This window comes from Taudactylus pleione, unplaced genomic scaffold, assembly GCF_031769625.1.
Source record: "Taudactylus pleione unplaced genomic scaffold, aTauple2 ptg000642l, whole genome shotgun sequence".
Taxonomy (NCBI): Eukaryota; Metazoa; Chordata; class Amphibia; order Anura; family Myobatrachidae; genus Taudactylus; species Taudactylus pleione.
This window is the reverse complement of record NW_028285044.1, coordinates 2,056,773-2,070,098: the sequence shown is the minus strand read 5'-3', so window position 1 is coordinate 2,070,098 and position 13,326 is coordinate 2,056,773.

Below are 13,326 nucleotides of genomic sequence, written 5' to 3'. Positions count from 1 at the left end.
GGGTAGGTGAGGAGACAGGCCGTCACACACAGGGGTAGGAGAGGAGACAGGCCGTCACACACAGGGGTAGGAGAGGAGACAGGCTGTCACACACAGGAGACGGAGAGGAGACAGGCTGTCACACACAGGGGTAGGAGAGGAGACAGGCTGTCACACACAGGAGAAGGAGAGGAGACAGGCTGTCACACACAGGGGTAGGAGAGGAGACAGGCTGTCACACACAGGTTTAGGAGAGGAGACAGGCTGTCACACACAGGGGTAGGAGAGGAGACAGGCTGTCACACACAGGGGTAGGAGAGGAGACAGGCTGTCACACACAGGGGTAGGTGAGGAGACAGGCTGTCACACACAGGGGTAGGTGAGGAGACAGGCTGTCACACACAGGGGTAGGAGAGGAGACAGTCTGTCACACACAGGAGAAGGATAGGAGACAGGCTGTCACACACGGGGGTAGGAGAGGAGACAGGCTGTCACACACGGGGGTAAGGGAGGAGACAGGCTGTCACACACAGGAGAAGGAGAGGAGACAGGCTGTCACACACAGGGGTAGGAGAGGAGACAGTCTGTCACACACAGGGGTAAGTGAGGAGACAGTCTGTCACACACAGGGGTAGGTGAGGAGACAGGCTGTCACACACAGGGGTAGGTGAGGAGACAGGCTGTCGCACACAGGGGTAGGAGAGGAGACAGGCTGTCGCACACAGGAGAAGGAGAGGAGACAGGCTGTAGCACACAGGAGAAGGAGAGGAGACAGGCTGTAGCACACAGGAGATGGAGAGGAGACAGGCTGTCGCACACAGGAGATGGAGAGGAGACAGGCTGTCGCACACGGGTAGGAGAGGAGACAGGCTGTCACACACAGGGGTAGATGAGGAGACAGGCTGTCACACACAGGAGAACGAGAGGAGACAGGCTGTCACACACAGGGGTAGGAGAGGAGACAGGCTGTCACACACAGGAGATGGAGAGGAGACAGGCTGTCACACACAGGGGTAGGAGAGGAGACAGGCCGTCACACACAGGAGGAGAGGAGACAGGCCGTCACACACAGGAGATGGAGAGGAGACAGGCAGTCACACACAGGGGTTGGAGTGCAGACAGGCCGTCACACACAGGAGAAGGAGAGGAGACAGGCCGTCACACACAGGAGATGGAGAGGAGACAGGCCGTCACACACAGGGGTAGGAGAGGAGACAGGCCGTCACACACAGGGGTAGGAGAGGAGACAGGCCGTCACACACAGGGGTAGGTGAGGAGACAGGCCGTCACTCACAGGGGTAGGAGAGGAGACAAGCCGTCACACACAGGGGTAGGAGAGGAGACAGGCTGTCACACACAGGGGTAGATGAGGAGACAGGCTGTCACACACAGGAGAACGAGAGGAGACAGGCCGTCACACACAGGGGTAGGAGAGGAGACAGGCCGTCACACACAGGAGATGGAGAGGAGACAGGCCGTCACACACAGGGGTAGGAGAAGAGACAGGCCGTCACACACAGGAGGAGAGGAGACAGGCCGTCACACACAGGAGATGGAGAGGAGACAGGCCGTCACACACAGGGGTTGGAGTGCAGACAGGCCGTCACACACAGTAGAAGGAGAGGAGACAGGCCTTCACACACAGGGGTAGGAGAGGAGACAGGCCGTCACACACAGGGGTAGGAGAGGAGACAGGCCGTCACACACAGGGGTAGGTGAGGAGACAGGCCGTCACACACAGGGGTAGGAGAGGAGACAGGCTGTCACACACAGGGGTAGGTGAGGAGACAGGCTGTCACACACAGGGGTAGGTGAGGAGACAGGCTGTCACACACAGGGGTAGGAGAGGAGACAGTCTGTCACACACAGGAGAAGGATAGGAGACAGGCTGTCACACACGGGGGTAGGAGAGGAGACAGGCTGTCACACACGGGGGTAAGGGAGGAGACAGGCTGTCACACACAGGAGAAGGAGAGGAGACAGGCTGTCACACACAGGGGTAGGAGAGGAGACAGTCTGTCACACACAGGGGTAAGTGAGGAGACAGTCTGTCACACACAGGGGTAGGTGAGGAGACAGGCTGTCACACACAGGGGTAGGTGAGGAGACAGGCTGTCGCACACAGGGGTAGGAGAGGAGAAAGGCTGTCGCACACAGGAGAAGGAGAGGAGACAGGCTGTAGCACACAGGAGAAGGAGAGGAGACAGGCTGTAGCACACAGGAGATGGAGAGGAGACAGGCTGTCGCACACAGGAGATGGAGAGGAGACAGGCTGTCGCACACGGGTAGGAGAGGAGACAGGCTGTCACACACAGGGGTAGATGAGGAGACAGGCTGTCACACACAGGAGAACGAGAGGAGACAGGCTGTCACACACAGGGGTAGGAGAGGAGACAGGCTGTCACACACAGGAGATGGAGAGGAGACAGGCTGTCACACACAGGGGTAGGAGAGGAGACAGGCCGTCACACACAGGAGGAGAGGAGACAGGCCGTCACACACAGGAGATGGAGAGGAGACAGGCAGTCACACACAGGGGTTGGAGTGCAGACAGGCCGTCACACACAGGAGAAGGAGAGGAGACAGGCCGTCACACACAGGAGATGGAGAGGAGACAGGCCGTCACACACAGGGGTAGGAGAGGAGACAGGCCGTCACACACAGGGGTAGGAGAGGAGACAGGCCGTCACACACAGGGGTAGGTGAGGAGACAGGCCGTCACTCACAGGGGTAGGAGAGGAGACAGGCCGTCACACACAGGGGTAGGAGAGGAGACAGGCTGTCACACACAGGGGTAGATGAGGAGACAGGCTGTCACACACAGGAGAACGAGAGGAGACAGGCCGTCACACACAGGGGTAGGAGAGGAGACAGGCCGTCACACACAGGAGATGGAGAGGAGACAGGCCGTCACACACAGGGGTAGGAGAAGAGACAGGCCGTCACACACAGGAGGAGAGGAGACAGGCCGTCACACACAGGACATGGAGAGGAGACAGGCCGTCACACACAGGGGTTGGAGTGCAGACAGGCCGTCACACACAGTAGAAGGAGAGGAGACAGGCCGTCACACACAGGGGTAGGAGAGGAGACAGGCCGTCACACACAGGGGTAGGAGAGGAGACAGGCCGTCACACACAGGGGTAGGTGAGGAGACAGGCCGTCACACACAGGGGTAGGAGAGGAGACAGGCCGTCACACATAGGGGTAGGAGAGGAGACAGGCTGTCACACACAGGAGACGGAGAGGAGACAGGCTGTCACACACAGGGGTAGGAGAGGAGACAGGCTGTCACACACAGGAGAAGGAGAGGAGACAGGCTGTCACACACAGGGGTAGGAGAGGAGACAGGCTGTCACACACAGGTTTAGGAGAGGAGACAGGCTGTCACACACAGGGGTAGGAGAGGAGACAGGCTGTCACACACAGGGGTAGGAGAGGAGACAGGCTGTCACACACAGGGGTAGGTGAGGAGACAGGCTGTCACACACAGGGGTAGGTGAGGAGACAGGCTGTCACACACAGGGGTAGGAGAGGAGACAGTCTGTCACACACAGGAGAAGGATAGGAGACAGGCTGTCACACACGGGTGTAGGAGAGGAGACAGGCTGTCACACACGGGGGTAAGGGAGGAGACAGGCTGTCACACACAGGAGAAGGAGAGGAGACAGGCTGTCACACACAGGGGTAGGAGAGGAGACAGTCTGTCACACACAGGTGTAAGTGAGGAGACAGTCTGTCACACACAGGGGTAGGTGAGGAGACAGGCTGTCACACACAGGGGTAGGAGAGGAGACAGGCTGTCACACACAGGGGTAGGAGAGGAGACAGGCTGTCACACACAGGAGAAGGAGAGGAGACAGGCTGTCACACACAGGAGATGGAGAGGAGACAGGCTGTCACACACAGGGGTAGGAGAGGAGACAGGGTGTCACACACAGGGGTAGGAGAGGAGACAGGCTGTCACACACAGGGGTTGGTGAGGAGACAGGCTGTCACACACAGGGGTAGGAGAGGAGACAGGCTGTCACACACAGGGGTAAGTGAGGAGACAGTCTGTCACACACAGGGGTAGGTGAGGAGACAGTCTGTCACACACAGGGGTAGGAGAGGAGACAGGCTGTCACACACAGGGGTAGGAGAGGAGACAGGCTGTCACACACAGGAGATGGAGAGGAGACAGGCTGTCACACACAGGGGAAGGAGAGGAGACAGGCTGTCACACAAAGGGGTAGGAGAGGAGACAAGCTGTCACACACAGGGGTAGGTGAGGAGACAGGCTGTCACACACAGGGGTAGGAGAGGAGACAGGCTGTCACACACAGGGGTAGGTGAGGAAACAGTCTGTCACACACAGGAGAAGGAGAGGAGACAGGCTGTCACACACAGGGGTAGGAGAGGAGACAGTCTGTCACACACAGGGGTAGCTGAGGAGACAGGCTGTCACACTCGGGGTAGGAGAGGAGACAGGCTGTCACACACAGGAGATGGAGAGGAGACAGACTGTCACACACAGGGGTAGGAGAGGAGACAGGCTGTCACAGACAGGGGTAGGAGAGGAGACAGGCTGTCACACACAGGGGTAGGTGAGGAGACAGGCTGTCACACACAGGGGTAGGAGAGGAGACAGGCTGTCACACACAGGGGTAGGTGAGGAGACAGGCTGTCACACACAGGGGTAGGAGAGGAGACAGGCTGTCACACACAGGAGAAGGAGAGGAGACAGGCTGTCACACAGAGGGGTCGGAGAGGAGACAGGCTGTCACACACAGGGCTAGATGAGGAGACAGGCTGTCACACACAGGAGAAGGAGAGGAGGCAGGCTGTCACACACAGGGGTAGGAGAGGAGACAGGCTGTCACACACAGGGGTAGGAGAGGAGACAGGCTGTCACACACAGGAGATGGAGAGGAGACAGGCTGTCACACACAGGAGAAGGAGAGGAGACAGGCTGTCACACACAGGAGAAGGAGAGGAGACAGGCTGTCGCACACAGGAGATGGAGAGGAGACAGGCTGTCACAGACAGGAGATGGAGAGGAGACAGGCTGTCACACACAGGGGTAGGAGAGGAGACAGGCTGTCACACACAGGGGTAGATGAGGAGACAGGCTGTCACACACAGGAGATGGAGAGTAGACAGGCTGTCACACACAGGGGTAGGAGAGGAGACAGGGTGTCACACACAGGGGTAGGAGAGGAGACAGGCTGTCACACACAGGGGTTGGTGAGGAGACAGGCTGTCACACACAGGGGTAAGTGAGGAGACAGTCTGTCACACACAGGGGTAGGTGAGGAGACAGTCTGTCACACACAGGGGTAGGAGAGGAGACAGGCTGTCACACACAGGGGTAGGAGAGGAGACAGGCTGTCACACACAGGAGATGGAGAGGAGACAGGCTGTCACACACAGGGGAAGGAGAGGAGACAGGCTGTCACACAAAGGGCTAGGAGAGGAGACAAGCTGTCACACACAGGGGTAGGTGAGGAGACAGGCTGTCACACACAGGGGTAGGAGAGGAGACAGGCTGTCACACACAGGGGTAGGTGAGGAAATAGTCTGTCACACACAGGAGAAGGAGAGGAGACAGGCTGTCACACACAGGGGTAGGAGAGGAGACAGTCTGTCACACACAGGGGTAGCTGAGGAGACAGGCTGTCACACTCGGGGTAGGAGAGGAGACAGGCTGTCACACACAGGAGATGGAGAGGAGACAGACTGTCACACACAGGGGTAGGAGAGGAGACAGGCTGTCACAGACAGGGGTAGGAGAGGAGACAGGCTGTCACACACAGGGGTAGGTGAGGAGACAGGCTGTCACACACAGGGCTAGGAGAGGAGACAAGCTGTCACACACAGGGGTAGGTGAGGAGACAGGCTGTCACACACAGGGGTAGGAGAGGAGACAGGCTGTCACACACAGGGGTAGGTGAGGAAATAGTCTGTCACACACAGGAGAAGGAGAGGAGACAGGCTGTCACACACAGGGGTAGGAGAGGAGACAGTCTGTCACACACAGGGGTAGCTGAGGAGACAGGCTGTCACACTCGGGGTAGGAGAGGAGACAGGCTGTCACACACAGGAGATGGAGAGGAGACAGACTGTCACACACAGGGGTAGGAGAGGAGACAGGCTGTCACAGACAGGGGTAGGAGAGGAGACAGGCTGTCACACACAGGGGTAGGTGAGGAGACAGGCTGTCACACACAGGGGTAGGAGAGGAGACAGGCTGTCACACACAGGGGTAGGTGAGGAGACAGGCTGTCACACACAGGGGTAGGAGAGGAGACAGGCTGTCACACACAGGAGAAGGAGAGGAGACAGGCTGTCACACAGAGGGGTCGGAGAGGAGACAGGCTGTCACACACAGGGCTAGATGTGGAGACAGGCTGTCACACACAGGAGAAGGAGAGGAGACAGGCTGTCACACACAGGGGTAGGAGAGGAGACAGGCTGTCACACACAGGAGATGGAGAGGAGACAGGCTGTCACACACAGGAGAAGGAGAGGAGACAGGCTGTCACACACAGGAGAAGGAGAGGAGACAGGCTGTCACAGACAGGAGATGGAGAGGAGACAGGCTGTCACACACAGGGGTAGGAGAGGAGACAGGCTGTCACACACAGGGGTAGATGAGGAGACAGTCTGTCACACACAGGAGAAGGAGAGGAGACAGGCTGTCACACACAGGGGTAGGAGAGGAGACAGGCTGTCACACACACAGGGGTAGGAGAGGAGACAGGCTGTCACACACAGGAGATGGAGAGGAGACAGGCTGTCACACACAGGGGTAGGAGAGGAGACAGGCTGTCACACACAGGAGGAGAGGAGACAGGCTGTCACACACAGGAGATGGAGAGGAGACAGGCTGTCACACACAGGGGTTGGAGTGCAGACAGGCTGTCACACACAGGAGAAGGAGAGGAGACAGGCTGTCACACACAGGGGTAGGAGAGGAGACAGGCTGTCACACACAGGAGATGGAGAGGAGACAGGCTGTCACACACAGGGGTAGGAGAGGAGACAGGCTGTCACACACAGGGGTAGGAGAGGAGACAGGCTGTCACACACAGGAGGAGAGGAGACAGTCTGTCACACACAGGAGATGGAGAGGAGACAGGCTGTCACACACAGGAGAAGGAGAGGAGACAGGCTGTCACACACAGGGGAAGGAGAGGAGACAGGCTGTCACACACTGGGGTAGGAGAGGAGACAGGCTGTCTCACACAGGGGTAAGTGAGGAGACAGGCTGTCACACACAGGGGTAGGAGAGGAAACAGTCTGTCACACACAGGGGTAGGAGAGGAGACAGGGTGTCACACACAGGGGTAGGAGAGGAGACAGGCTGTCACACACAGGGGTAGGAGAGGAGACAGGCTGTCACACACAGGGGTAGGTGAGGAGACAGTCTGTCACACACAGGAGAAGGAGAGGAGACAGGCTGTCACACACAGGGGTAGGAGAGGAGACAGTCTGTCACACACAGGGGTAGCTGAGGAGACAGGCTGTCACACTCAGGGGTAGGAGAGGAGACAGGCTGTCACACACAGGAGATGGAGAGGAGACAGACTGTCACACACAGGGGTAGGAGAGGAGACAGGCTGTCACACACAGGGGTAGGAGAGGAGACAGGCTGTCACACACAGGGGTAGGTGAGGAGACAGGCTGTCACACACAGGGGTAGGAGAGGAGACAGGCTGTCACACACAGGGGTAGGTGAGGAGACAGGCTGTCACACACAGGGGTAGGAGAGGAGACAGGCTGTCACACACAGGAGAAGGAGAGGAGACAGGCTGTCACACAGAGGGGTCGGAGAGGAGACAGGCTGTCACACACAGGGCTAGATGAGGAGACAGGCTGTCACACACAGGAGAAGGAGAGGAGGCAGGCTGTCACACACAGGGGTAGGAGAGGAGACTGGCTGTCACACACAGGGGTAGGAGAGGAGACAGGCTGTCACACACAGGAGAAGGAGAGGAGACAGGCTGTCACACAAAGGAGATGGAGAGGAGACAGGCTGTCACACACAGGAGAAGGAGAGGAGACAGGCTGTCACACACAGGGGTAGGAGAGGAGACAGGCTGTCACACACTGGGGTAGGAGAGGAGACAGGCTGTCACACACAGGGGTAAGTGAGGAGACAGGCTGTCACACACAGGAGAAGGAGAGGAGACAGGCTGTCACACACAGGGGTAGGAGAGGAGACAGGCTGTCACACACAGGGGTAGGAGAGGAGACAGGCTGTCACACACAGGGGTAAGAGAGGAGACAGGCTGTCACACACAGGGGTAGGAGAGGAGACAGGCTGTCACACACAGGGGTAGGAGAGGAGACAGGCTGTCACACACAGGGGTAGGAGAGGAGACAGGCTGTCACACACAGGGGTAGGAGAGGAGACAGGCTGTCACACACAGGGGTAGGAGAGGAGACAGGATGTCACACACAGGGGTAGGTGAGGAGACAGGCTGTCACACACAGGGGTAGGAGAGGAGACAGGCTGTCACACACAGGGGTAGGTGAGGAGACAGGCTGTCGCACACAGGGGTAGGAGAGGAGACAGGCTGTCACACACAGGAGAAGGAGAGGAGACAGCCTGTCACACACAGGAGAAGGAGAGGAGACAGGCTGTCACACACAGGAGAAGGAGAGGAGACAGGCTGCCACACACAGGAGATGGAGTGGAGACAGGCTGTCACACACAGGAGATGGAGAGGAGACAGGCTGTCACACACAGGGGTAGGAGAGGAGACAGGCTGTCACACACAGGGGTAGATGAGGAGACAGGCTGACACACACAGGAGAAGGAGAGGAGACAGGCTGTCACACACAGGGGTAGGAGAGGAGACAGGCTGGCACACACAGGGGGGTGAGGGATTAGACAGGCTGTCACACACAGGAGAAGGAGAGGAGACAGGCTGTCACACACAGGAGATGGAGAGGAGACAGGCTGTCACACACGGGGGTAGGAGAGGAGACAGGCTGTCACACACAGGAGGAGAGGAGACAGACTGTCACACACAGGAGATGGAGAGGAGACAGGCTGTCACACACAGGGGTAGGAGAGGAGACAGGCTGTCACACACAGGAGAAGGAGAGGAGACAGGCTGTCACACACAGGGGTAGGAGAGGAGACAGGCTGTCACACACAGGGGTAGGAGAGGAGACAGGCTGTCACACACAGGGGTAGGTGAGGAGACAGGCTGTCACACACAGGAGAAGGAGAGGAGACAGGCTGTCACACACAGGGGTAGGTGAGGAGACAGGCTGTCACACACAGGGGTAGGAGAGGAGACAGGCTGTCACACACAGGAGAAGGAGAGGAGACAGGCTGACACACACAGGGGTAGGAGAGGAGACAGGCTGTCACACACAGGAGAAGGAGAGGAGACAGGCTGTCACACACAGGGGTAGGAGAGGAAACAGTCTGACACACACAGGGGTAGGAGAGGAGACAGGCTGTCACACACAGGGGTAGGAGAGGAGACAGGCTGTCACACACAGGAGAAGGAGAGGGAGACAGGCTGTCACACACAGGAGATGGAGAGGAGACAGGCTGTCACACACAGGGGTAGGAGAGGAGACAGGGTGTCACACACAGGGGTAGGAGAGGAGACAGGCTGTCACACACAGGGGTAGGTGAGGAGACAGGCTGTCACACACAGGGGTAGGAGATGTGACAGGCTGTCACACACAGGGGTAGGTGAGGAGACAGGCTGTCACACACAGGGGTAGGTGAGGAGACAGGCTGTCGCACACAGGGGGTAGCAGAGGAGACAGCGAGAGGCTGTCGCACACTGGGGTAGGAGAGGAGACCGGCTGTCACACACAGGGATAAGTTAGGAGACAGGCTGTCACATACAGGAGAAGGAGAGGAGACAGGCTGTCACACACAGGAGAAGGAGAGGAGACAGGCTGCCACACACAGGAGATGAGTGGAGACAGGCTGTCACACACAGGAGATGGAGAGGAGACAGGCTGTCACACACAGGGGTAGGTGAGGAGACAGGCTGTCACACACAGGGGTAGGAGATGTGACAGGCTGTCACACACAGGGGTAGGAGAGGAGAGAGTCTGTCACACACAGGGGTTGCTGAGGAGACAGGCTGTCACACACAGGGGTAGGAGAGGAGACAGGCTGTCACACACAGGAGAAGGAGAGGAGACAGGCTGTCACACACAGGAGATGGAGAGGAGACAGGCTGTCACACACAGGGGTAGGAGAGGAGACAGGCTGTCACACACAGGGGTAGGAGAGGAGACAGGCTGTCACACACAGGGGTAGGAGAGGAGACAGGCTGTCACACACAGGGGTAGGTGAGGAGACAGGCTGTCACACACAGGGGTAGGAGAGGAGACAGGCTGTCACACACAGGGGTAGATGAGGAGACAAGCTGTCACACATAGGGGTAGGAGAGGAGACAGGCTGTCACACACAGGAGGAGAGGAGACAGGCTGTCACACAGAGGGGTAGGAGAGGAGACAGGCTGTCACACACAGGGCTAGATGAGGAGACAGGCTGTCACACACAGGAGAAGTAGAGGAGACAGGCTGTCACACACAGGGGTAGGAGAGGAGACAGGTTGTCACACACAGGAGAAGGAGAGGAGACAGGCTGTCACACACAGGAGATGGAGAGGAGACAGGCTGTCACACACAGGAGAAGGAGAGGAGACAGGCTGTCACACACAGGGGTAGGAGAGGAGACAGGCTGTCACACACTGGGGTAGGAGAGGAGACAGGCTGTCACACACAGGAGAAGCAGAGGAGACAGGCTGTCACACACAGGGGTAGGTGAGGAGACAGGCTGTCACACACAGGGGTAGGTGAGGAGACAGGCTGTCACACACAGGGGTAGGAGAGGAGACAGGCTGTCACACACAGGGGTAGGAGAGGAGACAGGCTGTCACACACAGGGGTAGGAGAGGAGACAGGCTGTCACACACAGGGGTAGGAGAGGAGACAGGCTGTCACACACAGGGGTAGGAGAGGAGACAGGCTGTCACACACAGGGTTAGGTGAGGAGACAGGCTGTCACACTCTGGGGTAGGAGAGGAGACAGGCTGTCACACACAGGGGTAGGTGAGGAGACAGGCTGTCGCACACAGGGGTAGGAGAGGAGACAGGCTGTCGCACACAGGAGAAGGAAAGGAGAAAGGCTGTCGCACACAGGAGATGGAGAGGAGACAGGCTGTCACACACTGGGGTAGGAGAGGAGACCGGCTGTCACACACAGGGGTAAGTGAGGAGACAGGCTGTCACACACAGGAGAAGGAGAGGAGACAGGCTGTAACACACAGGGGTAGGTGAGGAGACAGGCTGTCACACACAGGGGTAGGTGAAGAGACAGGCTGTCACACACAGGAGAAGGAGAGGAGACAGGCTGTCACACACAGGGGTAGGAGAGGAAACAGTCTGACACACACAGGGGTAGGAGAGGAGACAGGCTGTCACACACAGGGGTAGGAGAGGAGACAGGCTGTCACACACAGGAGAAGGAGAGGAGACAGGCTGTCACACACAGGAGATGGAGAGGAGACAGGCTGTCACACACAGGGGTAGGAGAGGAGACAGGGTGTCACACACAGGGGTAGGAGAGGAGACAGGCTGTCACACACAGGGGTAGGTGAGGAGACAGGCTGTCACACACAGGGGTAGGAGATGTGACAGGCTGTCACACACAGGGGTAGGTGAGGAGACAGGCTGTCACACACAGGGGTAGGTGAGGAGACAGGCTGTCGCACACAGGGGTAGGAGAGGAGACAGGCTGTCGCACACTGGGGTAGGAGAGGAGACCGGCTGTCACACACAGGGATAAGTTAGGAGACAGGCTGTCACATACAGGAGAAGGAGAGGAGACAGGCTGTCACACACAGGAGAAGGAGAGGAGACAGGCTGCCACACACAGGAGATGGAGTGGAGACAGGCTGTCACACACAGGAGATGGAGAGGAGACAGGCTGTCACACACAGGGGTAGGTGAGGAGACAGGCTGTCACACACAGGGGTAGGAGATGTGACAGGCTGTCACACACAGGGGTAGGAGAGGAGAGAGTCTGTCACACACAGGGGTAGCTGAGGAGACAGGCTGTCACACACAGGGGTAGGAGAGGAGACAGGCTGTCACACACAGGAGAAGGAGAGGAGACAGGCTGTCACACACAGGAGATGGAGAGGAGACAGGCTGTCACACACAGGGGTAGGAGAGGAGACAGGCTGTCACACACAGGGGTAGGAGAGGAGACAGGCTGTCACACACAGGGGTAGGAGAGGAGACAGGCTGTCACACACAGGGGTAGGTGAGGAGACAGGCTGTCACACACAGGGGTAGGAGAGGAGACAGGCTGTCACACACAGGGGTAGATGAGGAGACAGGCTGTCACACATAGGGGTAGGAGAGGAGACAGGCTGTCACACACAGGAGGAGAGGAGACAGGCTGTCACACAGAGGGGTAGGAGAGGAGACAGGCTGTCACACACAGGGCTAGATGAGGAGACAGGCTGTCACACACAGGAGAAGTAGAGGAGACAGGCTGTCACACACAGGGGTAGGAGAGGAGACAGGTTGTCACACACAGGAGAAGGAGAGGAGACAGGCTGTCACACACAGGAGATGGAGAGGAGACAGGCTGTCACACACAGGAGAAGGAGAGGAGACAGGCTGTCACACACAGGGGTAGGAGAGGAGACCGGCTGTCACACACTGGGGTAGGAGAGGAGACCGGCTGTCACACACAGGGGTAAGTGAGGAGACAGGCTGTCACACACAGGAGAAGGAGAGGAGACAGGCTGTCACACACAGGGGTAGGTGAGGAGACAGGCTGTCACACACAGGGGTAGGAGAGGAGACAGGCTGTCACACACAGGGGTAGGAGAGGAGACAGGCTGTCACACACAGGGGTAGGAGAGGAGACAGGCTGTCACACACAGGGGTAGGAGAGGAGACAGGCTGTCTCACACAGGGGTAGGAGAGGAGACAGGCTGTCACACACAGGGGTAGGTGAGGAGACAGGCTGTCACACTCTGGGGTAGGAGAGGAGACAGGCTGTCACACACAGGGGTAGGTGAGGAGACAGGCTGTCGCACACAGGGGTAGGAGAGGAGACAGGCTGTCGCACACAGGAGAAGGAAAGGAGACAGGCTGTCGCACACAGGAGATGGAGAGGAGACAGGCTGTCACACACTGGGGTAGGAGAGGAGACCGGCTGTCACACACAGGGGTAAGTGAGGAGACAGGCTGTCACACACAGGAGAAGGAGAGGAGACAGGCTGTCACACACAGGGGTAGGTGAGGAGACAGGCTGTCACACACAGGGGTAGGAGAGGAGACAGGCTGTCACACACAGGGGTA